A 25,820-nucleotide genomic window follows, 5' to 3' on the forward strand; every position below is an offset into this window, starting at 1 on the left:
TACTGTGTCTTATCAAAATTCAGTGAGAGTCCGTTTACAAGGAACCACTTAGTAATTTTCTGAAAGACAGTATTGACAATTTCATCAGTTAATTCTTGTTTGTCAGGTGTGATTACTATACTTGTATCATCAGCAAAGAGAACTAACTTTGCCTCTTCATGAATATAGAATGGCAAGTCATTAATATATAATAAGAACAACAAAGGACCCAAGACTGACCCTTGTGGAACCCCATTCTTGATAGTTCCCCAGTTTGAGGAATGTGCTGATCTTTGCATGTTACGAGAACTACTTATTTCAACTTTCTGCACTCTTCCAGTTAGGTACGAATTAAACCATTTGTGCACTGTCCCACTCATGCCACAATACTTGAGCTTGTCTAGCAGAATTTCATGATTTACACAATCAAAAGCCTATAGTATTAGTGTATAAATAATAAATTTAACATAATGTGTCCCTGTAAGAATATGAGTTCCCTGGACACAGTAAGGAAAATAAGGTGTTACAATAAAGAGCCTAACTATAGAACCGTTTTGTTTTTGACTATACAGAATAAGTGAAGAACCAGAAACATGGTATAAACTGAGTTCTGTGCATGTATGTCAAGATGTTTCAGAGACACATCAGAGAAATTCAAGACAGATTTCTTAAAGGCTGGGGGATCGCTGCACAGCAGAGTAGTACACGTGGTGCAGCCACTACAGTTTCATGTATGAAGATAATAACTGTTCTCGAAAGAACAGATACCATTGATGACAGTATAGCTTCTCTAGAATAAATGATAATTAATTGAAACCCTCAGCTGCCGACAGGTGTTGTTGATATACCTCGATGGGAACAGCTGCAAATATGTGTCCCGACCGGGACTCCAACCTGTGCGCATTTATTCTAGAGAAGCTGCACGGTCATCAATGGTATCTGTTCTTTCGAAAACAGTTACTATCTTCATATATATATAGTTAAAGGCTACCCAGCCATTGACCTTCGTCTGTGCCAGAGCGCACAGGTTGCCCGATCTCTTACGGAAATCGTCACCTTAGTGTGCGCGAATAATGAGTGGATGGGCAAATATCTATTAGGTACACTACGTATGTAGATTGTGGACAGCTGGGAATGTGGGTCTCACGGGAAGCGTGCAAGGGATAAGTCCATGCAGTCGCGCTATTCATCTGTGTCCTCGGTGGCTCGGATGGATAGAGCATCTGCCATGTAAGCAGGAGATGCCGGGTTCGAGTCCCGGTCGGGGCTCACATTTCCAGCTATCCCCATCGAGGTATATCAACAACACCTGTCGGCAGCTGAGGTTTCCAATTAATTATCATTTACTACAATTTCAGTTCTTCCTTGGCGATGCCACAGTCCCTTGTGTGCAGCCTGCAACAGGGTCACGGATGCCGTGGTCCTCATCTCCCAGAATCTGTGTGCAACTGCGCTTGGTGAGCATGTGTATGAGCAGTAAAGTGGGTAAGGTGACCAGCCTCATGAAATTGCAGCTGTTGAGCCAACACACCGCTGTCAGCATGCTGAGTGCAAACTGGGGCATTCCAGGGTGGTATGCTACCACCAGCTATGCCCAGAGTGGTTGCCTGTCTATCATAGTATCAACTATTTTTTTTGTGGGTAGTAATTATTTAATATTCTTATGCAGTTTCACCAATGCCTTCTAGCGTCAGCCAGGCATCTGCCCTCTGAGTCAGCGAACCCATGTACCTGAGAGGGTGTTCCATCATCCTCTTGATGTGAGACTGACATCAAGACCCCCCCCCCCCCCCCGGAAGCTACAGATGCACGGAGCTGCTGGGGTCCAAACTGTGATACAGACCACTACAATGTCAAACCAAGAATGAGAGAGAAGTTAAATGTAATACATAAAACTGGAATGTAAAAAAAGAAAACTGGAGAACAGAAAAACTAAACGATCCTGAAACTACAAAAACATAACAAATAAAAATTAAAGCTGTTCTGATAGCAAGCGAGAAACAGTAAGAAACCAAGATAGGTGGCATAGGATCTAGAGGGTGGTAAAACAGGCAGCAGACGAGATAAATGATTGAATGGTGAATGAATTGTTTGATGAGGAATGTAAGGTAGCAACAGAATATAAAAATGCAGTAAGACTGAACATGGTACAGAGAAAGAAGAAATGTGGAGGCGTATACGAATTAAGGATAATGCTTGTAGGACATGTAAGATATAGAAAAAGGTATGTCAGAAAGCAAAATTTCAAGACATAGAAGAACTAAAGGAATGGAATGTAATAGGAAAATTCTGCAACAGAAAAGATGAGGACAAAATTCCAGTCAACAGAAAACGCATGTAAAAATGGAAACAGCAAGCTAACGAGAAACGAACAAAAAATATTGTACAGATGGGGCGAATATTTTGAAGATACAAATATGTTCAATACCAACTCATACCGGGTATCAAGAGATCCACAGTAACAGGAGGAGAATATAGAGGCAAGAGAAGAGGGAAAGGAGGAATCAAAACGATCCGTAATGGAAGAGGTGGAGTTGGTAATAAATTAACTGAAAAATAACAATGCACCTGGTGCAGATGGGATGCTGTCAGAAGTTATAAAGTATGGCAGTCAATCGCTGATACATGAAATACATGCGCTAATAAGTGGCATATGGAAAAGCGAAAGCATGTCATAGGGTGGGGAAACTGTAGTAATAGGCTCTATATAATCCACTTCCTGTTTATTTACTTTAAACAAGTTTTTGATAATGTAAACAAACCTGCATTGTACAAAAGGTTAGTTGCGTTAACAATGAAAGCAAAGGCGAAATTAAATGTGAACGGTAAAATAAAAATGGATTTACTGTAAACGAAAACAATACGACATATTTGATAATATCATATTCGACGGGTGGAAGAACACCATATGACCTGAAGACCTCTTGTAAATGTTTTAAGCTGTCAGCCGCTTCCATCATCTAGATGTCGTTTTAACCAGCCATAATAATAAGTATCAGAGGAAGGATATAAGCAAGAAATAGTCTGTTATGCGAACTTACAGATATTTAACGATTCTCTAATTGCAAGAAGAATAAGGTTAAGAGTATCTGTTTCCTTGACAATTCACTTGTTACGTAGTGGTCAGAAATGTGGACAATCGCGGAAGCGGGTACAAGGACATTAGAAAGAAAAATTCTGATAAAAATTTATGGACCTGTCAGGGAGGCAGAGGGTTGAAGAGTAAAGTACAACCATGAAATGCAACATCTTATACAAGGGGAAGATATTGTAAAATTTAACAAATCTCAAAGAACACTGGTTAGGACATGTGGAGACGATGACAAATGACGGATGCCCAAAAGAATAATGAAAGTCAGATTGTATTCCACCAAAAGGAAGGACCGGCCAAGAACTAGATGGCTGAACAGTGTGTTGGGTGACATTACCAACGTTGAGATCAGAAGATGGAAGAGGAAAGCAGGGAACAGAGATGTACAGAGGCCGATTGTTGAGGAGGCCAAGACCTATCATGGGTTGCAGTGCAAAAAGAAGAAGAAACGTGAGAGTGTAGAATGTATATTAGAATTTGAGACAAACATATTAAGTCCACCTTTATAAATGTCAGCATCGAAAAACCTTTCGATCTTCTTCGGATTAGAAGTATCAGATTGGTAAAAAAAATTCAGAATTTTTTTAGGAAAATCTGACAACCCTGCCAACAGTGCCTAACATTAAACATCACTGGTTCAGTACAGTCCAAAATTATGACAATATGATAGCATTATTGTAATGAGTGGTTGGTTTTCTCGGAGCCATGAGATTTCTTGTGCAAAAAGTAGAAGAGCCAAAGAGCTTATCACAGCAGTTACGATATGTAATAAGCAGAGAAATCACTGCAGCTAAAATTTCAACTTAATATTATTAATAACTGATAGAATATGTGAATTATTTATAATTAAATTAGCTAAAAATGTATTTTCCAAAATATTGAGTATTAATTGTAAGAAATGGTGGTAATACGTCTTTCTAATCATATTAGCATTCAGCAATCGAAAAACAACAAGAATGAACCATTTTCGTGATAAAGTTTTTTCTTAATTGGCTAGTGATTGTTAAGTAAAAGAGGAGGCTTAAAGCGACCTCTAGGAGGACAGGGCGAGCTACTATGGTGCGCGTCGACAGAGAATGACAACAAAATTATTCCCTGAACTAAAATTCATGTATGTGACTGCGATTAATAGCGTATGCGCATAAGCACTGAGTATAGTCGTATAACGGGTACTGAATCCAAGGTCAGGGACACTCTGCACCTTCTTCGCAATCTACGATTGCAGTAAAAATGTCATTATATGGTCACTGTATTTCCCTTAATCACCCGGTTCTCTGCTTTCTTTCACACTCTGAGATAAAGCTTATATTGTGGCTTGAATCAGCACTATCGGTTGAGATGTGGACCACACTGAAGGTAAACGGCATGTCGATTTCCTCTTCGGACGTATATAGCATTCTCTCGTATATGCGTATATCTCTAAATCCATACTGTTCAAACCATTGTGATGTGCATGGCAGACGGTACGTCCCATTGTACCTACCATTAGTGTTTTTTTCCCGTTCCATTCACGTATGGAGCGAGGGAAGAACGAATTCATGTTAGTTCCATCGAATAGTCCATATGAAGCCACGTTGGTGCAAGTGAAATGAAGAAAAGTGAAATCTTTATTTTGTGCTCGCTAATTCTCCAGATTATTTGACTTTATCCCACTGTTATCAGTTTCATGAATAGCACAGGCATCACAAATGTAGTCAGATAGTGATATAGTCTGTAGTTAGCCTATTCTGCTTTCTGTTTTTCCTTTCAAACACTTCACTTACACTTTTCAAAAAGAAGTAAAAAAAAGGAAGGGAGGAAAGGCTTTCACTATGGCAATCGTAAAGATGTAGTGAGTGAGAGAACACAATACTCAACCGGTATACATGCAAATATATATGTCGTTTCATAGCTCCAAAGCGTTAGGAAACCTCTTTACGCACCATTTAGTCTTAACTTATTGCGCTATATAATCACAGATGCCCCTCTCTAAGCGCCTTAACAGAGCTGAGTGATCACGTTTCTTAACAATTAATCAGATTCTGTAGTTAAATTCAAATAGGAAAGGAATGTGGTCGGTGACGAAATACAGTGGCAGTCAACTTAATGTGTGATTTTGCTTAATTGGTAAGTTATTAATTAACAGGTGCTAATGTTTGTATATGGATTTTCTATGTTTTCCCTGAGACGAAACTGTTTAAGAAATTAGGTCATGTTTTCACTTAGTATACTACTTTTGCCCGGGGGAAGCTGGTGGTAAAGACCAACCAGATAATGACAGCTGTCTAATCTGCAGCGTACCCACAGAACTTTCGGACCTCGTGTTAGGCCGGCCGTGATGGCCGTGCGGTTCTAGGCGCTCCAGTCCGGAGCCGCGCTGCTGCTACGGTCGCAGGTTCGAATCCTGCCTCGGGCATGGGTGTGTGTGATGTCCTTAGGTTAGTTAGGTTTAAGTAGTTCTAAGCTCTAGGGGACTGATAACCACAGCAGTTGAGTCCCATAGTGCTGAGCCATTTGAACCATTTGAACCTCGTGTTAGGTGCTCTCTCAGCGAGAGTGTTGTACTGAGAGCTCGCCCACTTAGGACAGCAGTAAGCTATGAGAGACTAATACAGATCGTAACGTTAACTGTTCGCGAGGCGTAAATTACCGTCGTAACTTTTGCAATCAGAGGACGACATGCTTAATATTTGTATGTGTAGATCGCAGCTACAGCTATTTAGTGTGGTTATTCTCTTCGTTAAAGACCGTTCAACAGCCAAGATCGCATAAAATACTTTTTATTTAAGACAATCGGTTTCAACAGACTATCCTGGCATTTTCGGATCTATAAATGTTTTTGTTGTAAACGTGTTCATTCCACGCTATCACACACATGATGTCAAGTGGGTGAAAATAGCACTGTAAAATATTTAAAAACCATAAAGCACCTTGTGCAACAGGCTTTGTCCGTATACTGTGCATATTATTCACAGTTGCTTGTTGCATCATACAAACACTTTCAAGTGGATTCGCACTGTTTAGAATATGTCCAGCATATGTAAACAGTCGTGTTTTTGTGTACCGTGTTTCTATGATGCAACTTGCAAGTGTGAACAATTCGTATATGGACATAGCCTGCTGCACAAGATGCTTTATGTTATTTAAGTATTAGAGTGATGACAAAACTTTTGTAATGTGCTATTTTTACCAACTTGATAGCCGGTCGGTGTGGCTGAGCGGTTCTAGGCGCTTCAGTCTGAAACTGCGAGACCGATACGGTCGCAGGTTGGAATCCTGCCTCCGTCATGGATGTGTGCGATGTCCTTAGGTTAGGTTTAAGTAGTTCTAAGTTCTAGGGGACTGATGACCTCAGATGTTAAGTCCCATAGTGCTCAGAGCAATTTGAACCATTTTACCAACTTGATATCACGTGTGTGATGTCGGCGTATAATGAACATTTTTACAACAAAAGATTTTAAGACCTAAAGATGACAGCATAGTCTGTTGAAACGGGTTGTCTTAAATAAAAAAATATTTTATGCAATCTTGACTGTTGAATGGTTTTCAACAACTAAACAGATTGCCCTTCATAACTCTCAAAATGAAGAAATTTAGTACTGTTTTCGTAATTTTTTCTGTTTGGTCTGAGATTCTAGTAGCGGGCACTGAAACAGCATCGTTCGTGCCCAAAGAAGTCTATGTACGTGTATGTAGTTTCTCTTTTTGATGGTGTTGTTGTTAACTTGCAAGAGTGTTTTCTTTTATATATGTCTTTTCAATATAAGTATGTAACGTTTTCCTTCCTTGTTCTATGTTACCACACGATGTATGTGAGACGAATCCTAATGACTCAGATCCAAACAGAAAAATAAATATGATATTGTAGTTTTATCCACGCTACAACTTATTGAACTCCGTGGTCGTATTCAATTAAAGATTGTTCAGGGAGGTCGCAGCGAACCGAAACAATTTTTAAGAGGTTTTATCTCATTCCCATGATAGGCTCCAAGCCATTATACCTTCAGATGGCTACACTTGATTTAGTACGGAATCTCAGTCGCCACCGGTATGTCCTCTACTGCTGCACTGCATAAGATTATTTAAGTAGTTAGCACCACTTATACACTATGTGGATGGTCTATACAATGTATGTAAATATGTTAACGTTTATGCAATTGGAAATATAAATGAGCATTGAAGACTAACTTTTGTTCTAGTCAACGATTTTTTGTTTCTCTTTTGCTCCTATGAACACGACAGATGTAGTTTAGGATTTATGCCTTACACGCAATATGTCATGGAGGTTAAAGACGAAGGGGGAGAGCGCTATAGACTTAAACACGTCAACAAAATGATCGATTACTAAAATTTCAAAGAAACAGAACTGCTTAGAGGTATACCTCCATCCGGAAGAGAGTTCTTGTTTTATTAGATGGCCAGTGCATTAGTTTCACTGTGCTTTATCCGTCTTCTCACTTTGAAATCTTTCCTATGTGACCAATAACAACAATTTACAGGGTAAAAAAACCATATGAATTTTTAAACATATTCCAGCACTGTGCGCACTACAAATGTGGTTAATGGAATCGTCTCAAACACATGGACCCCGTAAAATGGATGTTTTGCTTTAACATGTATTTAAGTAATTTTTGGTAATGATAACCTAACCTGTGTAACGTATAGACCTACCTTTCGAATAGTAGCTTATTTGTTTCTTTTCCCGGGGTATTTCTCGCCAGTAAGTTTGTCAGTTTTTCAGGAATAACCAAACATATGACAGTTGCAATGTCCATTTATTTTTATAATGTGCTTAATTTTACTTTTGAATTTCATTTTGAGGTTTTCAAAGTATATAAGTCTGTACCATGCTTTGTGATCTACCAGTGGTTATTTAATTAGTATCATGTTCCATGTATCATTTGCACGATAAATCGTAATTATTTGGAACGAGTCAATTTTTATTGACTTCAATTTTTTGTAAATATGCCTCCCTCCTGATCGATTATTAGTTTTTAATTAAAGACAGACAGATGTTAGTAATTCCTACCCACCACCATTTACACATTGCAATAACAGATAGTCTTCTGCCTAACGGGAGGAGTTGTCAACGAGAAACGTTTTTCGTTTAGTTTCAAATTTTACTTTGTTTTCTGTCAGCCATTGTATGTCATTGGGTAAGTGATCAAAACTTTTGATTGCAGCATAGTGAACCACTGTTTGGGCTACTCACAGCCTTTATGTGGCGTAGTGAGTGTATATTTTTCTTCTGGTATTGCAATTATGTACATCATTGTTCCTGTTGAAGTGCAGTGGATTATTTACAACAAACTACATCAAGGAAAAACTATACTGAGAAGCGGGTAGTTTGTTACTCACACGCCCAGCAGCAGCCAGGCACGACGAAAAGAGTGTTCACATAAATTTTCAGCCAAATCCTGTTTCAGAAAGGAAGCACACCACACATACGCGTTCACACAATATCATACACACCAAACTCATACACACTTGACCACTGTCTCGGACGGTTCTAGTCAGAATCTTTATTTAAACAGGGAGGAAAAGTGAAGAATAAATAATTTTCAGCGGGAGGAATTTAGGTTATGAGATGCTGCACCAACAATCAGCGTGATTACGTAGCCGTGTGTTGCACTGGGACGACACAGTTGACACAGTGTGGCTCGGATATCGGAGTGTTTGCGGTTTGGGAGGCAATGAAAAACACATGAAAGAATAAAAATAAACTGCGGAACCGTAATTCTTGTACGCAGAAGAAAATACTGCTTGAACGGCTCAACTTTGGAATGAAATGCGTTTCCTTTAAACTTTTGATCACGACTGGACCGATTAGTATACCCGAAAACGGCGTAAGCTGGCATTATTGAAGAAACAATTGCGTGTCCACCCAATCATAGCCCCAGATGCTATTTGAGATATGACCACAAAAATCGATAGATATCCCCAACGGCTGAAACGGGGCTTGGTCATGTCAGAGTGACATCACGGGAAAGTATCACCGCTTTGAACCTAACGTTTTGGACTATGTAAGATGGTGGACGTCGGCTTCAAGTTTGTGGGGTAATGGCGGCTTCCTTCCTTTTTTACATAGACCATATATAACAAAGACAGCGCATGTCCATATCTCTGCTGTGTTAACGCTTGAAGCCAACATCTAAGTCACGAGGCTCGCGGCAGAAATCCGAGTTCCTGTCATTACGCGCTGTATGAAGTGGAGCTGACAGTTACAGTTTCTCTCTTTTGTAGCTGAAATAAAGCACTGATTTTGACAATTCAACGAAATGTAGTATTACTCTAACCTAGTTTCTCCGAAGTTCTGATAATAAAGCAGTGCTTATCGGTTTTACATGTGGTCAAGTTGAAACTTATTGACAGTTCTTTTAACAAGCGACAGAATGACTTTTATATAGTGAATAATTGTCTTTTTTCACTGTGAATTCTTGTAGTTCGCCGCTTCCACAGAAGTGGAAGACGAAACAATAATTTCGAACGCAGCATTAGTTTCCTAACGACTCCACAAGAATATGTGTGAAATGCTTTAGTAAGCTTTTGTAAGAGAGGAAACTCGTTTATGTGCATAAGGTCAAGTATTTACACAAAATAAGCACGTATGTTTTCTGACTTTTGCGTAATCCAGTAAATATACCGAAACGATATCAAGACAGGAAGCGTAATGCATTACGAAACGTTGATTATACTTGTCCAGTAAACTGGATATTAAGGATATGTAGTCTCAAAGTAGTATTTTAAAGGAAAGCACTTACACAACTGAGACTTTCGTCACTTTACATAATCTGCAGGATACAAAACAACTATCTGATATGAACATATGTGAAAGTCTTTACTTCTGCATATACTAGAAAGCACAACGTTTGACCTGTAACAAAAATGTCATGAATTACGCTCTATAAATGCGTAATGACATGCTCGGCTTCGTGCTCCGAGTCACGTTACTTAAATGTTGGTTTCAGTAAAATGAGGTCATGCACTGTCTATGTTATCTATGGTCTATGTTTTTTTTTACCTCAAATCGTGTTTATATAGAAGCAAAGTCATCAAAGATATTCTGGCATGGAAACATCTCAAAGACCTTCCGCTAAACTCAGAAACGCGTCGGAAATGTACCAAACTAAATACGGAAAGAATACTTTATCTGTACGAACGAACTTATCATTTAAGAGCTACAAGACAAATTCTCTTACCGACAATCTGTTTTTTAAGCTGAAAGATGTTTTCAGGGAGTAACTGAGTATAATAACTTTGCCTGAGCAAAAATCTTTGCTTGTATACAAAAACGCTAGATGTGTAGCATATGTATGAGGCTGTATCTACACACATAAAAAACAGGTTTTGCATCACCTCGGTTTCGAGAGTTCCGGAACCTGTCCAGAAAATTGGAATAAAGATAAACATCATTTCCGCCCTTTTTATTCCTCATGAAAACCACACATTGCATTTTGTAGCACCATCTTCAGAGGTGGTGGTCCAGATTGCTGTACACACCGGTACCTCAAATACACAGTAGCACGTCGTCTTGCACTCATGCATGCCTGTTTTCGTCGTGGCCTACTATCCACAAGTTCATCAAGCCACTGTTGGTCCAGATTGTCCCACTCCTCAACGGCGATTCGGTGTAGATCCCTAAGAGTGGTTGGTGGGTCACGTCGTCCATAAACTGCCCTTTTCAATCTATCCCAGGCATGTTCGATAGGGTTCATGTCTGGAGAACATGATGGCCACTCTAGTCGAGCGATGTCGTTACCGTGAAGGAAGTCATTCACAAGATGAGCACTATGAGAGCGCGAATTGTCGTCCATGAAGACGAATGCCTCGCCAATATGATGCAGATATGGTTGCACTATCGGTCGGAGGATGGCATTCACGTATCGTATAGCCGTTACGGTGCCTTCCATGACCACCAGCGGCGTACGTTGGCCCCACATAATGCACCTCAAAACAGTAGGGAACCTCCATCTTGCTTCACTCGCTGTACAGTGTGTCTAAGGCGTTCAGCCTGACCGGGTTGCCTCCAAACACATCTCCGACGTTTGTATGGTTGAAGGCATACGCGACACTCATCGGTGAAGAGAACGTGATGCCAATCCTGAGCGGTCCATTCGGCATGTTGCTGAGCCTATCTGTACCACGCTGTATGGTGTCGTGGTTGCAAAGATGGACCTCGCCATGGACGTCGGGAGTGAAGTTGTGAATCACGCAGTCTATTGCGCACAGTTTGAGTCGTAACATGTCCTGTGGCTGCACAAGAAGCATTATTCAACATGGTGACGTTGCTGTCAAGGTTTCTCCGAACAATAATCCGTAGGTAGCGGTCATCCACTGCAGTAATAGCCCTTGGGAGGCCTGAGCGAGGCATGGCATCGACAGTTCCTGTCTCTCTGTATCTCCTCCATGTCCGAACTACAGAGCTTTGGCTCACTCCGAGACGCCTGTACACTTCCCTTGTTGAGAGCCCTTCCTGGCACAAAGTAACAATGCGTTCGCGATCGAACCATGTCATTGGCATCGTTGAACTACAGTCAACACGAGCCATATACCTCCTTCATGGTGGAATGCCTGGAACTGATCGGCTGTCGGATCCCCTCCGTCTAATAGGCGCTGCTCATGCACCATTGTTTACATCTTTGGGCGGGTTTAGTGACATCTTTGAACAGTCAAAGGGACTGTGTCTCTGACACAATATCTACAGTCAACGCCTGTCTTCAGGAGTTCTGGGAATCGGGTAAACGCTAAACTTTTTTGATGTGTGTATAATGAAGAATACTGTGAACTGTTCGTGTACCAGATTGATAGTATTAAGCGTGTACGTTGTTTACATTCCAAGATTTTGTTATTATTGTTGTTGTTGTTGTTGTTGTTGTGGTCTTCAGTCCTGAGACTGGTTTGATGCAGCTCTCCATGCTACTCTATTCTGTGCAAGTTTCTTCATCTCCCAGTACTTACTGCAACCTACATCCTTCTGAATCTGCGTAGTGTATACATCTCTTGGTGTCCCTCTACGATTTTTACCCTCCACAGTGCCCTCCAATGCTAAATTTGTGATCCCCTGATGCCTCAGAACATGTCCTACCAACCGATCCCTTCCTCCAGTCAAGTTGGGCCACAAACTCCGCTTCTCCCCAATTCTGTTCAATACCTCCTCATTAGTTATGTGATCTACCCACCTTACCTTCAGTATTCTACTGTAGCACCACATTTCGAAAGCTTCTATTCTCTCCTTGTCCAAACTATTTATCGTCCATGTTTCACTTCCATACATGGTTACTCTCCATACAAATACTTTCAGAAACGACTTCCTGACACTTAAATCTATACTCGATGTTAACAAATTTCTCTTCTTCAGAAACGCTTTCCTTGCCACTGCCAGTCTACATTTTATATCCTCTCTACTTCGACCATCATTAGTTATTTTGCTCCCCAAATAGCAAAACTCCTTTACTACTTTAAGCGTCTCGTTTCCTAATCTAATTCCCTCAGCATCACCCGACTTAATTCGACTACATTCCATTATCCTCGTTTTGCTTTTGTTGATGTTCATCTTATATCCTCCTTTCAAGACAATGTCCATTCCGTTCAACTGCTCTTCCAAGTCCTTTGCTGTCTCTGACAGAATTACAATGTCATCGGCGAACCTCAAAGTTTTTATTTCTTCTCCATGGATTTTAATACCTACTCCGAACTTTTCTTTTGTTTCCTTTACTGCTTGCTCAATATACAGATTGAATAACATTGGGGAGAGGCTACAACCCTGTCTCACTCCCTTCCCAACCACTGCTTCCCTTTCGTGCCCCTCGACTCTCATAACTGCCATCTGGTTTCTGTACAAATCGTAAATAGCCTTTCGCTCCCTGTATTTTACCCCTGCCACCTTTAGAATTTGAAACAGAGTATTCCAGTCAACATTGTCAAAAGCTTTCTCTAAGTCTACAAATGCTAGAATCGTAGGTTTGCCTTTCCTTAATCTTTCTTCTAAGATAAGTCGTAAGGTAAGTATTGCCTCACGTGTTCCAATATTTCTACGGAATCCAAACTGATGTTCCCCGAGGTCGGCTTCTACCGGTTTTTCCATTCGTCTGTAAAGAATTCGCATTAGTATTTTGCAGCTGTGACTTATTAAACTGATAGTTCGGTAATTTTCGCATCTGTCAACAGCTGCTTTCTTTGGGATTGGAATTATTATATTCTTCTTGAAGTCTGCGGGTATTTCGCCTGGCTCATACGTCTTGCTCACCAGATGGTAGAGTTTTGTCAGGACTTGCTCTCCCAAGGCCGTCAGTAGTTCTAATGGAATGTTGTCTAATCCCGGGGCCTTGTTTCGACTCAGGTCTTTCAGTGCTCTGTCAAACTCTTCACGCATTATCGTATCTCCCATTTCATCTTCACCTACATCCTCTTCCGTTTCTATAATATTGTCCTCAAGTACATCGCCCTTGTATAAACCCTCTATATACTCCTTCCACCTTTCTTCTTTCTCTTCTTTGCTTAAAACTGGGTTTCCATCTGAGCTCTTTATATTCGTGCAAGTGACTCTCTTTTCTCCAAAGGTCTCTTTAATTTTCCTGTAGGCAGTATCTATTTTGCCCCTAGTGAGGTAAGCCTCTACATCCTTACATTTGACCTCTAACCATCCCTGCTTAGCCATTCTGCACTTCCTGTCAATCTCATTTTTGAGACGTTTGTATTCCTTTTTGCCTGCTTCATTTACTGCATTTTTATATTTTCTCCTTTCATCAGTTAAATTCAGTATCTCTTCTGTTACCCAAGGATTTCTACTAGCCCTTTTCTTTTTACCTACTTGATTCTCTGCTGCCTTCACTTTCATCTTTCAAAGCTACCCATTCTTCTTCTACTGTATTTCTTTTCCCCATTCTTGTAATCGTTCCCTAATGCTCTCCCTGAAACTCTCTACAGCATCTGGTTCTGTCAATTTATCGAGGTCCCATCTCCTTAAATTCCCACCTTTTTGTAGTTTCTACAGTTTTAATCTACAGTTCATAACCAATAGATTGTGGTCAGAGTCCTCATCTGCCCCTGGAAATGTCTTACAATTTAAAACCTGGTTCCTAAATCTCTCTCTTACCATTATATAATCTATCTGATACCTACTAGTATCTCCAGGATTCTTCCATGTATACAACTTTCTTTTATGATTCTTGAACCAAGTGTTAGCTATGATTAAGTTATGTGCTGTGCAAAATTCTACGAGACGGCTTCCTCTTTCATTTCTTAACCCCAATCCATATTCACCTACTATGTTCCCTTCTCTCCCTTTTCCTACTCTCGAATTCCAGTCACCCATGACTATTAAATTTTCGTCTCCCTTCACTACCTGAATAATTTCTTTTATCTCATCATACATTTCATCAATTTCTTCATCATCTGCAGAGCTAGTTGGCATATAAACTTGTACAACCGTAGTAGGCATGGGCTTCGTGTCTATCTTAGCCACAATAATGCGTTCACTATGCTGTTTATAGTAGCTTACCCGCACTCCTATTTTTATTCATTATTAAACCTACTCCTGCATTACCTCTATTTGATTTTGTATTTATAACCCTGTATTCACCTGACCAAAAGTCTTGTTCCTCCTGCCACCGAACTTCACTAATTCCCACTATATCTAACTTTAACCTATCCATTTCCCTTTTTAAATTTTCTAACCTGCCTGCCCGATTAAGGGATCTGACATTCCACGCTCCGATCCGTAGAACGCCAGTTTTCTTTCTCCTGATAACGACGTACTCTTGAGTAGCCCCGCCCGGAGATCCGAATGGGGAACTATTTTACCTCCGGAATATTTTACCCAAGAGGACGCCATCATCATTTAACCATACAGTAAAGCTGTATGCCCTCGGGAAAAATTACGGCTGTAGTTTCCCATTGCTTTCAGCCGTTCGCAGTACCAAAAGGCCGTTTTGGTTAGTGTTACAGGACCAGATCAGTCAATCATCCAGACTGTTGCCCCTGCAACTACTGAAAAGGCTGCTGCTCCTCTTCAGGAACCACACGTTTGTCTGGCCTCTCAGCAGATACCCCTCCGTTGTGGTTGCACCTACGGTACGACCATCTGTATCGCTGAGGCACGCAAGCCTTCCCACCAACGGCAAGGTCCATGGTTCATATGGGGGGATTTTGTTATTACCCTTCTTTCTATAGAACGATGTTTTGTTCTCCTTTTGTCCTTATGGATTTTTGAGGGTATTTTGTTATTACCCTCAAAAATCCGTAAGGACAAAAGGAGAACAAAACATCGTTCTATAGAAAAATGTGGGTTTACAACAGTCATTCAGTTTTATGTGTATGCTAATTAGCATATTTATCCATGTTAAATAAGCTTGGACGTCTGCAGAAATGTCTTCAAGAGACGGAAAGCCTCTGAAATTGCTGCTTTGGTATAACTGATTCGGTGAATTTGAATAAGGCTTCGAAAAGTTAGTTGCGGCTGATTGTGGTCTCCTCAAAAATCTTTAATAAATAACGCATCATGTCGTGACAAACGCATCTCCACGCGAAGTCCGGAACGTAGAACAAGCCATTACTTATTCTCGATTTCGACGCATCCCTTTAGAATGATGGTATGTAGAGGGGGGCGGGAAAAAAAGTAACGGCAGAGAAGCTGCCATACTGTAAGCCACAACCTACTCCCCTCATAGGATCGTAGTTTGCGGACTGAACGTGTCTCAGACGATATCTAAAGCCCATTATAATTACGTGATTCCTTAACGGAAACTTCGCAAGTCACTTTCCCAACTTGTTCGTGTAATTAAACATCAGAAGATGTTTTAAATTATCTATTATGTCCTCGTGAGTGGTATCGTGATCAGTAAGTAACTTTATGCAAAGCACTAACCAAAACATCGACTTCACACTAATGACGATACTCTCTTTCATCCAGAAAATGAAATAAGCTACAAAACCATCATAGAATCGTTAATGAATTTTCTCCTTTCAATTAATCCGTCCTCAGACAGGTTTCAACTAAACGTCTTCTATATCTCTCCGTCTTGTACATCCTCCTTCATTTGCTTGTAACTTCTACCTCTCTTCGCATATGTTGGCTTTCCAAACCTTCTTCTTCTTCTTCTTCTTCTTCTTCCTCTACTTCCCTCCACTTTTCCCTCCATGATTCTGTGTAGTAGACAATTCCTACGCAATATATGTCCCAACCAAGATGTTTTCCTCTTCTGTATCATCATCATGAAGTTTCTCTCCTCTCATACCCTGCTCGGCATCTCCTCATTTCTCATTCTATCGATCCATTTTGTTCTTTCTCTCTGACTGTCCGCCTGTCGAAACAAGATACCACATTACAAAAAAATATTGGCGAACCTCTTGGTAAGTGTAATGGGAATGCTCGTGGCCGTCAGCAAACTTCTCTCTGCTGAAAGCCCTCTTTTCCATGTAGATACCACGACTCCCTTCCCCTGTACAACTTCGCTGCAAGTTATCGAGCTTCCCGGATATGAACCTGTTCTAAAACCATTCGATCTACTGATATATTAATCCTGTCGTCTTCTATTCCGATTCTAATTACTTTGGTCATGCCAATGTTCAGTTTCATTCCAAACTATTAACCAACACCTACAATATTCTCCAACACTACCCGGAGCTCTTCGTCTGTTTCTGCTAGCAGTCACCAGTGTACTTCATGGTTTTTCTTCTCTGTCTTCCCATTAAGAGTCCTTTTCATTTTGCCAACGCAATGTTGATTAGCTTTTAAGCGTATTTACTGAAAAGTGCTAGTGACATACAGCAAACCTGTCCCACTCCTCTTCAGTTTCATCTTCTTCCACTCAAACTAACACTTTCTGCCCCATATAATTTTTTTTTCAACCTTCTACCTTCCAATCTACAGGGTGTTACAAAAAGGTACGGCCAAACTATCAGGAAACATTCCTCACACGCTTAAACGCTTAATTTCCATGTTAGAGCTCATTTTAGTTTCGTCAGTATGTACTGTACTTCCTCGATTCACCGCCAGTTGGCCCAATTGAGGGAAGGTAATGTTGACTTCGGTGCTTGTGTTGACATGCGACTCATTGCTCTACAGTATTAGCATCAAGCACATCAGTAGGTAGCATCAACAGGTTAGTGTTCATCACGAACGTCGTTTTGCAGTCAGTGCAATGTTTACAAATGCGGAGTTGGCAGATGCCCATTTGATGTATGGATTAGCACGGGGCAATAGCCGTGGCGCGGTACGTAAGGTGTCCCGACAGGAAGACGTTCGAAGCAATTTATCGGCGTCTTAGGGAGCACGGAACATTCCAGCCTATGACTCGCGACTGGGGAACACCTAGAACGACGAGGACACCTACAATGGACGAGACAATTCTTCGTGCAGTTGACGATAACCCTAATGTCAGCGTCAGAGAAGTTGCTGCTGTACAAGGTAACGTTGACCACGTCACTGTATTGAGAGTGCTACGGGAGAACCAGTTGTTTCCGTACCATGTACAGCATGTGCAGGCACTATCAGCAGCTGATTGACCTCCACGGGTACACTTCTGCGAATGGTTCAGCCAACAATGTGTCAATCCTCATTTCAGTGCAAATGTTCTCTTTACGGATGAGGCTTCATTCCAACGTGATCAAATTGTAAATTATCACAATCAGCATGTGTGGGCTGACGAGAATCCGCACGCAATTGTGCAATCACGTCATCAACAGAGATTTTCTATGAACGTTTGGGCAGGCATTGTTGGTGATGTCTTGATTGGGCCCCATGTTCTGCGACCTACGCTCAATGGAGCACGTTATCATGATTTCATACGGGATACTCTACGTGTGCTGCTAGAACATGTGCCTTTACAAGTACGACACAACATGTGGTTCATGCACGATGGAGCCCCTGCACATTTCAGTCGAAGTGTTCGTACGCTTCTCAACAACAGATTCGGTGACCGGTAATAAAATGATCTCTAACATGGAAAGTAAGCGTTTTCGAACACATGTCCACATAACATATTTTCTTTCTTTGTGTGTGAGGAATGTTTCCTGAAAGTTTGGCCGTACCTTATTGTAACACCCTGTATACTACACTACCGGCCATTAAAATTGCTACACCACGAAGATGAGGTGCTACAGACACGAAATTTAACCCACAGGAAGAAGATGCTGTGGTATGCACAGAGCATATTTGACATTGTCATGGCCCTGTTAACGTGACATATGAACTTAATTTTGGTATAATCTTTAGATTTATTGGCATTTCTTTGCTAAGTGGACCATTATGGGCTTAGGGGGATGTTCAAGCCAGATACCTGTGTCACATACCGGTATGTTGATCATCAGATTTGTAATTGTAGTTACAGCATCATTACCTATGGCCTTTAGTGCGTCAGACAGTATTTTTTCACAGACCATCGCTTTCCTGTCCTGAAAATTGTACTTTGGACGTACAATTGCCCATTCCCACGGAGAGCAGTTGTTGCGTACCAGGGATTGTCTGTCAGGCAATACTGCCATATCTGCGCAAGGCTTAATCGCTAGCTTTAGGAAGCCATCATATGAGAAAAAGATAATGTCGCAATATAACTTCAGAACAAAGTAGTGTATTTGTCGTCGTCGCCGTCGCCGTCGTCTTACACACACACACACACACACACACAAATGACGTTAGCCATCTGGATTTTCCGCCTTCGTAGAGTTTATGCACGCTGTTTTCTTGGTCGACCTGTGTCTCTCCTTCCTTTCAGGCCATAGTTAAGGATTTTCTGTGTGGTCTGTCAAGTCTTATTCTGCGTATCTCTGCATTCATTTACTTCGTCATTAGTTAATTCTCTTCTTGGGTAATCTTTCATCTCCTCGATAATGTCATATCGCCGCTTATATTTTGCTGACATCTTTCTTTGTATTTACCCAAATCTAGTTTGCGTACAATAATAACGATTTCGCCATAGTTTCATAAAATTTAATTTTTGTATAAGGGGCAATCAAATGAAAACTAGACAGATGGAAAAAAGTAAATAAACTGTTTGTCGTGTCAGAAGTAATCGAAGTAACTGTTGTTATACATTTATCTCACTTTGAGACAAGACGGTGAAGTACCTGCAAGGAAAAATGTTCGCAGTTATCTGCGGGACCATAATTGTACCCAGAAGTACAACTCTACGTCCGAAGCGAATCGACGGCGACGACAGTCTTTCATCAGGGCATCAAAAATATGGAAATAGCATGGGGAGAGATGGGGACTGTGTGGAGGATGTGTAACGGCTTCCCAGCGAGACATCCTCAGCGTAGTCGGAGCAACGTTGGCAACATGCGGACAGGCCCATATCTTTGGAGCATTGAAGAAAGACATTCGTAGCCGTCGATCTGTTTCAGACGCAGAGGAGCACACCTGAATACAACCATGGTTCCGCATGGGCAGCCGCAAACATTTTTCTAAGTAGTTATTGACCGTCTTGCCTCACAGAGGGATAAATGTATTAACAGTTGTGGCGATTACTTTTGAAACGAAAAATTTTTATTGCTTTTTCTCCGTTTTTCTCGTTTTCATTTGACTGCCCATTAGCTTTTGCAGCTAAGTATATTGTTTAATTTTTACACATACTGCTTGAAATTTGTGCAAATTCTCATCCACACCATTCTCATGATATTATATACTACTGGCCATTAAAATTGCTACACGAAGGAGAAATGTAGATGATAAACGGGTATTCATTGGACAAATATATTATTCTAGAACAGACATCTAATTACATTTTCACTCAATTTGGGTTCACAGATCCTGAGAAATCAGTACCAAGAACAACCACCTCCGGCCGTAATAACGGCCTTGATACGCCTCGGCATTGAGTCAAACAGAGCTTGGATGGCGTGTACATGTACAGCTGCACATGCAGCTTCAACACGGTAGCACAGTTCATCAAGAGAAGTGACTGGCGTGTTGTGACGAGCCAGTTGCTCGGCCACCATTGACCAGACGTTTTCAATTGGTGAGAGATCTGGAGAATGTGCTGGCCAGGGCAGCAGTCGAACATTTTCTGTATCCAGAAAGACCCGTACAGGACCTGCAACATGCGGTCGTGCATTATCCTGCTGAAATGTAGGGTTTCGCAGGGATAGAATGAGGGGTAGAGCCACGGGTCGTAACGCATCTGAAATGTAACGTCCACTGTTCGAAGTGCCGTCAATGCGAACAAGAGGTGACCAAGACGAGTAACCAATGGCACCCCATACCATCACGCCGGGTGATGCGCCAGTATGCCGATGACGAATACACGCTTCCAATGTGCATTCACCGCGATGTCGCCAAACATGGATGCGAGCGTCATGATGCTGGAAACAGAACCTGGATTCATTCGAAAAAATGACGTTTTGCCATGCGTACACCCAGGTTCGTCGTTGAGTACACCATCGCAGGCGCTCCTGTCTCTGATGCAGCATCAAGGGTAACCGCAGCCATGGTCTCCGAGATGATAGTCCATGCTGCTGCAAACGTCGTCGAACTGTTCTTGCAGATGGTTGTTGTCTTGTCCCCATCTGTTGACTCAGGGATCGAGACGTGGCTGCACGATCCGTTACAGCCATGCGGATAAGATGCCTGTCGTCTCGACTGCTAGTGATACGAGGCCGTTGGGATCCAGCACTGCGTTCCGTTTTACCCTCCTGAACCCACCGATTCGATATTCTGCTAACAGTCATTGGATCTCGACCAACGCGAGCAGCAATGTCGCGATACGATAAACCGCAATCGCGATAGGCTACAATCCGACCTTTCTCAAAGTCGGAAACGTGATGGTACGCATTTCTCCTCCTTACACGAGGCATCACAACAACGTTTCAGCATGCAACGCCGGTCAACTGCTGTTTGTGTATGAGAAATCGGGTGGAAGCTTTCCTCATGTCAGCACGTTGTAGGTGTCGCCACCGACGCCAACCATGTGTGAATGCTCTGAAAAGCTAATCATTTGCATATCACAGCATCTTCTTCCTGTGGGTTAAATTTCGCGTCTGTAGTACGTCATCTTCGTGGTGCAGTAATTTTAATGGCCAGTAGTGTATTAATTCATGTCGCAGTCTAGGGCACCTGTTGAATTATTTTTTTGTAATTACTATTTTCGACCGCATTTGCTAGCCTAGACAGGCCATATGAGTCGTCTAAATTAATGAAATTCTACGACTAAAATTTACATATGTCCACAATTGCCAAAGGGACACATCTCCTCCCCATTCTCCACAACTTAATCGCAACAGTACATTACCCTTTATCTATAGCCTCTCTGAGACTGTATTCACTTTTACACGAGAGATCGATTGTAGCAGACTCTGAAAAACACATTGCTATACTGCAACTGTGTTCGTCTGTACTTCGTCTATGGACCCAAATAAGTCAGTCGCATAGAAAACACCCTTTCTTCATTAGTAGTCGTTGAATATATGAGATTGTAGGATCTCGTATTTCTAACAAAAAAAAAAAGACACCTACGAGCTTGGAGATTAAACGAATGGCAGTCTGACTGGGACACTAGAAGCACTGCAAAGCGGGTACACAGTGTATTCCCTAGAATTAGGAACGAGCTCAGTATGCGCGACTCTGTTGACTGCTCGAGGTATGGTACGTCTGTTTACAGAGCATGACCCATACAGCAAACTCCTGCAACCGGTGGTATGTATTACCGTATGAATCTGATAATGTAGAGAAGGAGGTTCCATTAATCATGTCTCTTTTACTTGCTTCCTTTACCAGATGAAGAGGGAATGCAGACAATTAGATTGTGATCTGCAAACAGTTGCAAAGACAAAAGTTTTTGGACTGCAATCAATTCAATTGCACATCGAATACCTGAAAAGCAACTCTTCAACTTCCAGTCTTCAAGATCAAGTGGAAAGTTATTCACTTAGATCTTTATATTTCTTTCAATTCGTGCTGTCTTATTTAATTATATTTTAAATTTCTGTTTTTTTACATTATTTATTAAAGATAGTTGCTGTTAACGTTCTTTATGACTATGTATATTATATGAAACATTGCGCGTTATTGTAGTTACTGAGTATGTATGGTCTGTTATGAGTTTACAGAGATCAGCTCAAAAATTTACGCCAGTAAATTGAATTGAACTGAAGTAGAAAGAATAAAAAGCAATTGTGAAATTTAAAGGGTGAAATTATCTCATCCCCAGATGTTGCGACACCAAACTGTATATGGTGCCCTGTACGGTCATAAAGTTACGAATTTTGCAGCCAGTTTGTGCGGCTGCCCAGTAGTGTGTCACGCCATGCAGATGAGGACGGTTTTGGTTCATCCCTAGGCTGTTACGAGTAAGTTCTATCGAAAAATCTATGAGTGTTTTAGAGGATTTCTTAAATTCGGCTCCCCTTGAGTACACTATACGCTAATACTCGGAAAATGTGGCTTTCGAAGAATATTTTGTTCAACTTTTGTGATGACTGTCACGATTAAAAAGCAGAAGCTATGAAAGTAATGAAATAAATCCATTAACAAGGCAAGTTTTATCAGCATTTAAAAACACATTACATTACAGCCACGAAATGAGAAGACAGTAGGGTGAACGTAAATAGATGAGAGGGTAGTTACTTAGAAAAAAGTGTCATATACATGAAAAGGGCAGTGTATGCACATTATTTACTTCCGTTTGCTTTGGTTAACATATTAGGAAAATGTGTAAAGATGTAACGTTGACCCAAGTGGACAACCAACAATTTGAGAGATCTATACAAATATATTTTTATGCATTTACTTAAAAATAGGAATTAATAATAAATAACAACCCAGAAATTAATCAGATACAACTCCATTAGAGCCAATATTACATCAGAGAATACATTTTTTTTCTTTTGTAAGAAATGTCTTGTGAACATCAAATACTTATTTTTAAACGCATTATCGTAAGTTGCCGCCATTCGGGTAATATGCTTAGTCATGTATACGAGTTTATGTGCGTTTGTGTGAACGCACGTAGCGACAGGATATCTAATGACATGTGACGTCTTCCACAAAATCTTCACTATAGACGTACGGTAGCATCATATTCATTGCTTGTCGCTCGTCAGAAACACATACAGTTAATCTGGTAATGAAAGAAATTCCCAGGATGCCTGTCGCGTATCTGACACGTAAATACGTGACCAGATGTTGTGTTACTATGGCGTCTGTTCCCTGACTGACGTCTGCAGACAAGTCGGCAGTTAAACGATACAGCACAATATCTGGAACAAGTTAGGCAGTTCGGACAAGAGTGTGTCCGTGACGTTCGACCACGTACTTCCTGTACAGCGAAGTAGGGGGAATTAGTGGCGAGGCAAAAACGCCGTTATCTGAGCATAGTATCAGAAATAGTACAAACCGGAAGCCGGAAGAGTAAGAAGAATGCATTTCGTTCGTGGCGAGACAGAGCAGAACCCATCAGACCAGGAAAAAGAGACGTGACTGCGGTATAAGAGTGGGAAGGGGAGGGGGGCAAGGGGGGAGCTGGCATTGCTGCAACGAGCTAAGTGGGAAGATGGCTGTGGTTACAGAGCGCACAAGGAAGACGATAACGGGCCAACCAATCAGTGCCTGCAGAGCCGGCAAAACGATTCGTCAGACTGACCTTCGTTTCAAGCGCTGCGAGCAGAGTCACGTCGGGACATGCATACCGCAAGCTTTGGAACAATTGACTTACAACGAGGTCTGACTACTTGAGTGATTAAAAAAAAAAGTCAACGGGAGACTAAAATGGAGAGATTCTTAATATACAGACTTACCATACGAGTCTTAACTAATGACCTGACTGTTTACTGTTTGCTTCAATTTGTAGTAGATTGTAACAGAATGCATAAACGGGAAAGAGAAGTTAAAGTTTTATATCCCGAAAATAATGTACCGTACGAACTGATTCAGTGGTAAGACATTAGACTCACGTTCTGAAAGGACACCCGTTCATCTCCCAGTCTGGCCGTCCAAATACATGTTCTTCGTGCTTTTACTACAGGCAAATGCTTGGTTGGTTCTTTTGGAATGGAGCTTGTGTAGCGTCTATTACGGACTTGTCGTCGAGGAGACATTAAAATCTTTTTTTTTTCCTTGTATTCTTCCGTGCGATGAAGAAATCAGTAAAAAGAAGGAAGGGGTAAGGCTAGAATTTCACGTCCCGTCGACGACGAGGTTATTAGAGTCGGAGCTACCAAAAAAAAAAAAAAAAAAAATGGTTCTAATGTCTCTGAGCACTATGGGACTTAACTTCTAAGGTCATCAGTCCCCTAGAATTTAGAACTAATTAAACCTAACTAACCTAAGGACATCGCACACATCCATGCCCGAGGCAGGATTCGAACCTGCGACCGGAGCGGTCGCGCGGTTCCAGACTGTAGCGCCTCGAACCGCTCGGCCACCCTGGCCGGCGGAGCCACCAAGCTCAGATTAGGAAAGGATGATGGAACCCTTTCAAAGGCGCCATTGTGGCATTTACTTTAGTTTACCCGATTTTGGAAAATCATGGGAAATCTAAATCTAGATGAGTGATGGGAATACCAGATATGGATTCGCACCATCGTTCTCCGGAATGCGAATCCAGTGTCTTACTAATGCACCCCCTCGTTCGATAAATGTACGATACGAATTCGCTTATGCACATAGCGTTTGAATATTTGATTGGATCGTATATTCAGTAATGTTCGGCATTAAAATATTATTACAAATGAAATACAGTTAATTGTGTTTTTTTTATTATTTTTTTAAATTTTTTTAACTAGCCCTGCAGGAACTGTAGAAAGTTAGAGAAAATTAATGCGGCTAAGACATTTGCAAAACACTAATTATCATTTATGGTGGCTGCACTTATGAAAAGCCGTTACCTTCTGACTATATTGGGCCGTAGGATATCGGGCATAATGGAAAATCTGGATAACATGGAAAGTCAAACAAATTGAATGGTGTTGTATTTATTTTCACATAAACACAAAAATGATACATTATTATCATATAAATGTTGACCAGATATTGATCAAAATAGTGTGTTTTATACACTGAAATAAGCAAGAAGTTCTTACGAGCCAGACTCGTGTGTTTAAGTGCAGGACGATCACGAAGGCGTTCCACCAGCGTTAATTCGGGCAAAATTTCTTCCTCCTGTCGCGCCAACTAAAACATTATATTGTCCGGCTCCGTTGTTACCCCTGTAAGCCTACGTATCATAACGTCTTTAGACTGAGCGCCAACATCGTCAGCTAACCCATCATCACTATCGTCATTGTCTGCAGACGAAAAGATAGAGATAATTTCGTCATCAAAAATCATACCGTCATTTTGTACCCTGTCATTTACATCATCAGCACCTGTGTCTGAGCAGTCTGGAATCTTTGCAGATGCTTAATGTCAGATTCAGCTATAATGTTTTTTCATTGTCCAGTTACATACGTTTCTTTTTTATTCATCGGCAAGTTTTAAATTATAACTTAATGATACGGTAATATCAATTTCAGACTGTTACTGAGTGATGGGAGACTTGAGTAAAATTCCTCTTACTACCAATTTTGTCAAAAAAGTTGGGTCAATTGAACTTTTCCGCTCGCATTTCAGTCTTCAGTCTTTTTAGAAAGGGATCCGCCACAGTTTTCAACATTTCTCCTTTGTACACCCAATGAAGTGTGTACAACCTTTTGTTCAAATGGTTCAAATGGCTCTGAGCACTATGGGACTTAACATCTGAGGTCATCAGTCCCCTAACTTAACATCTGAGGTCATCAGTCCCCTAACTAACCTAAGGACATCACACGCTTCTATGCCCGAGGGAGGATGCCAACCTGCGAG

This window comes from Schistocerca nitens, chromosome 8, assembly GCF_023898315.1.
Source record: "Schistocerca nitens isolate TAMUIC-IGC-003100 chromosome 8, iqSchNite1.1, whole genome shotgun sequence".
Lineage (NCBI taxonomy): Eukaryota > Metazoa > Arthropoda > Insecta > Orthoptera > Acrididae > Schistocerca > Schistocerca nitens.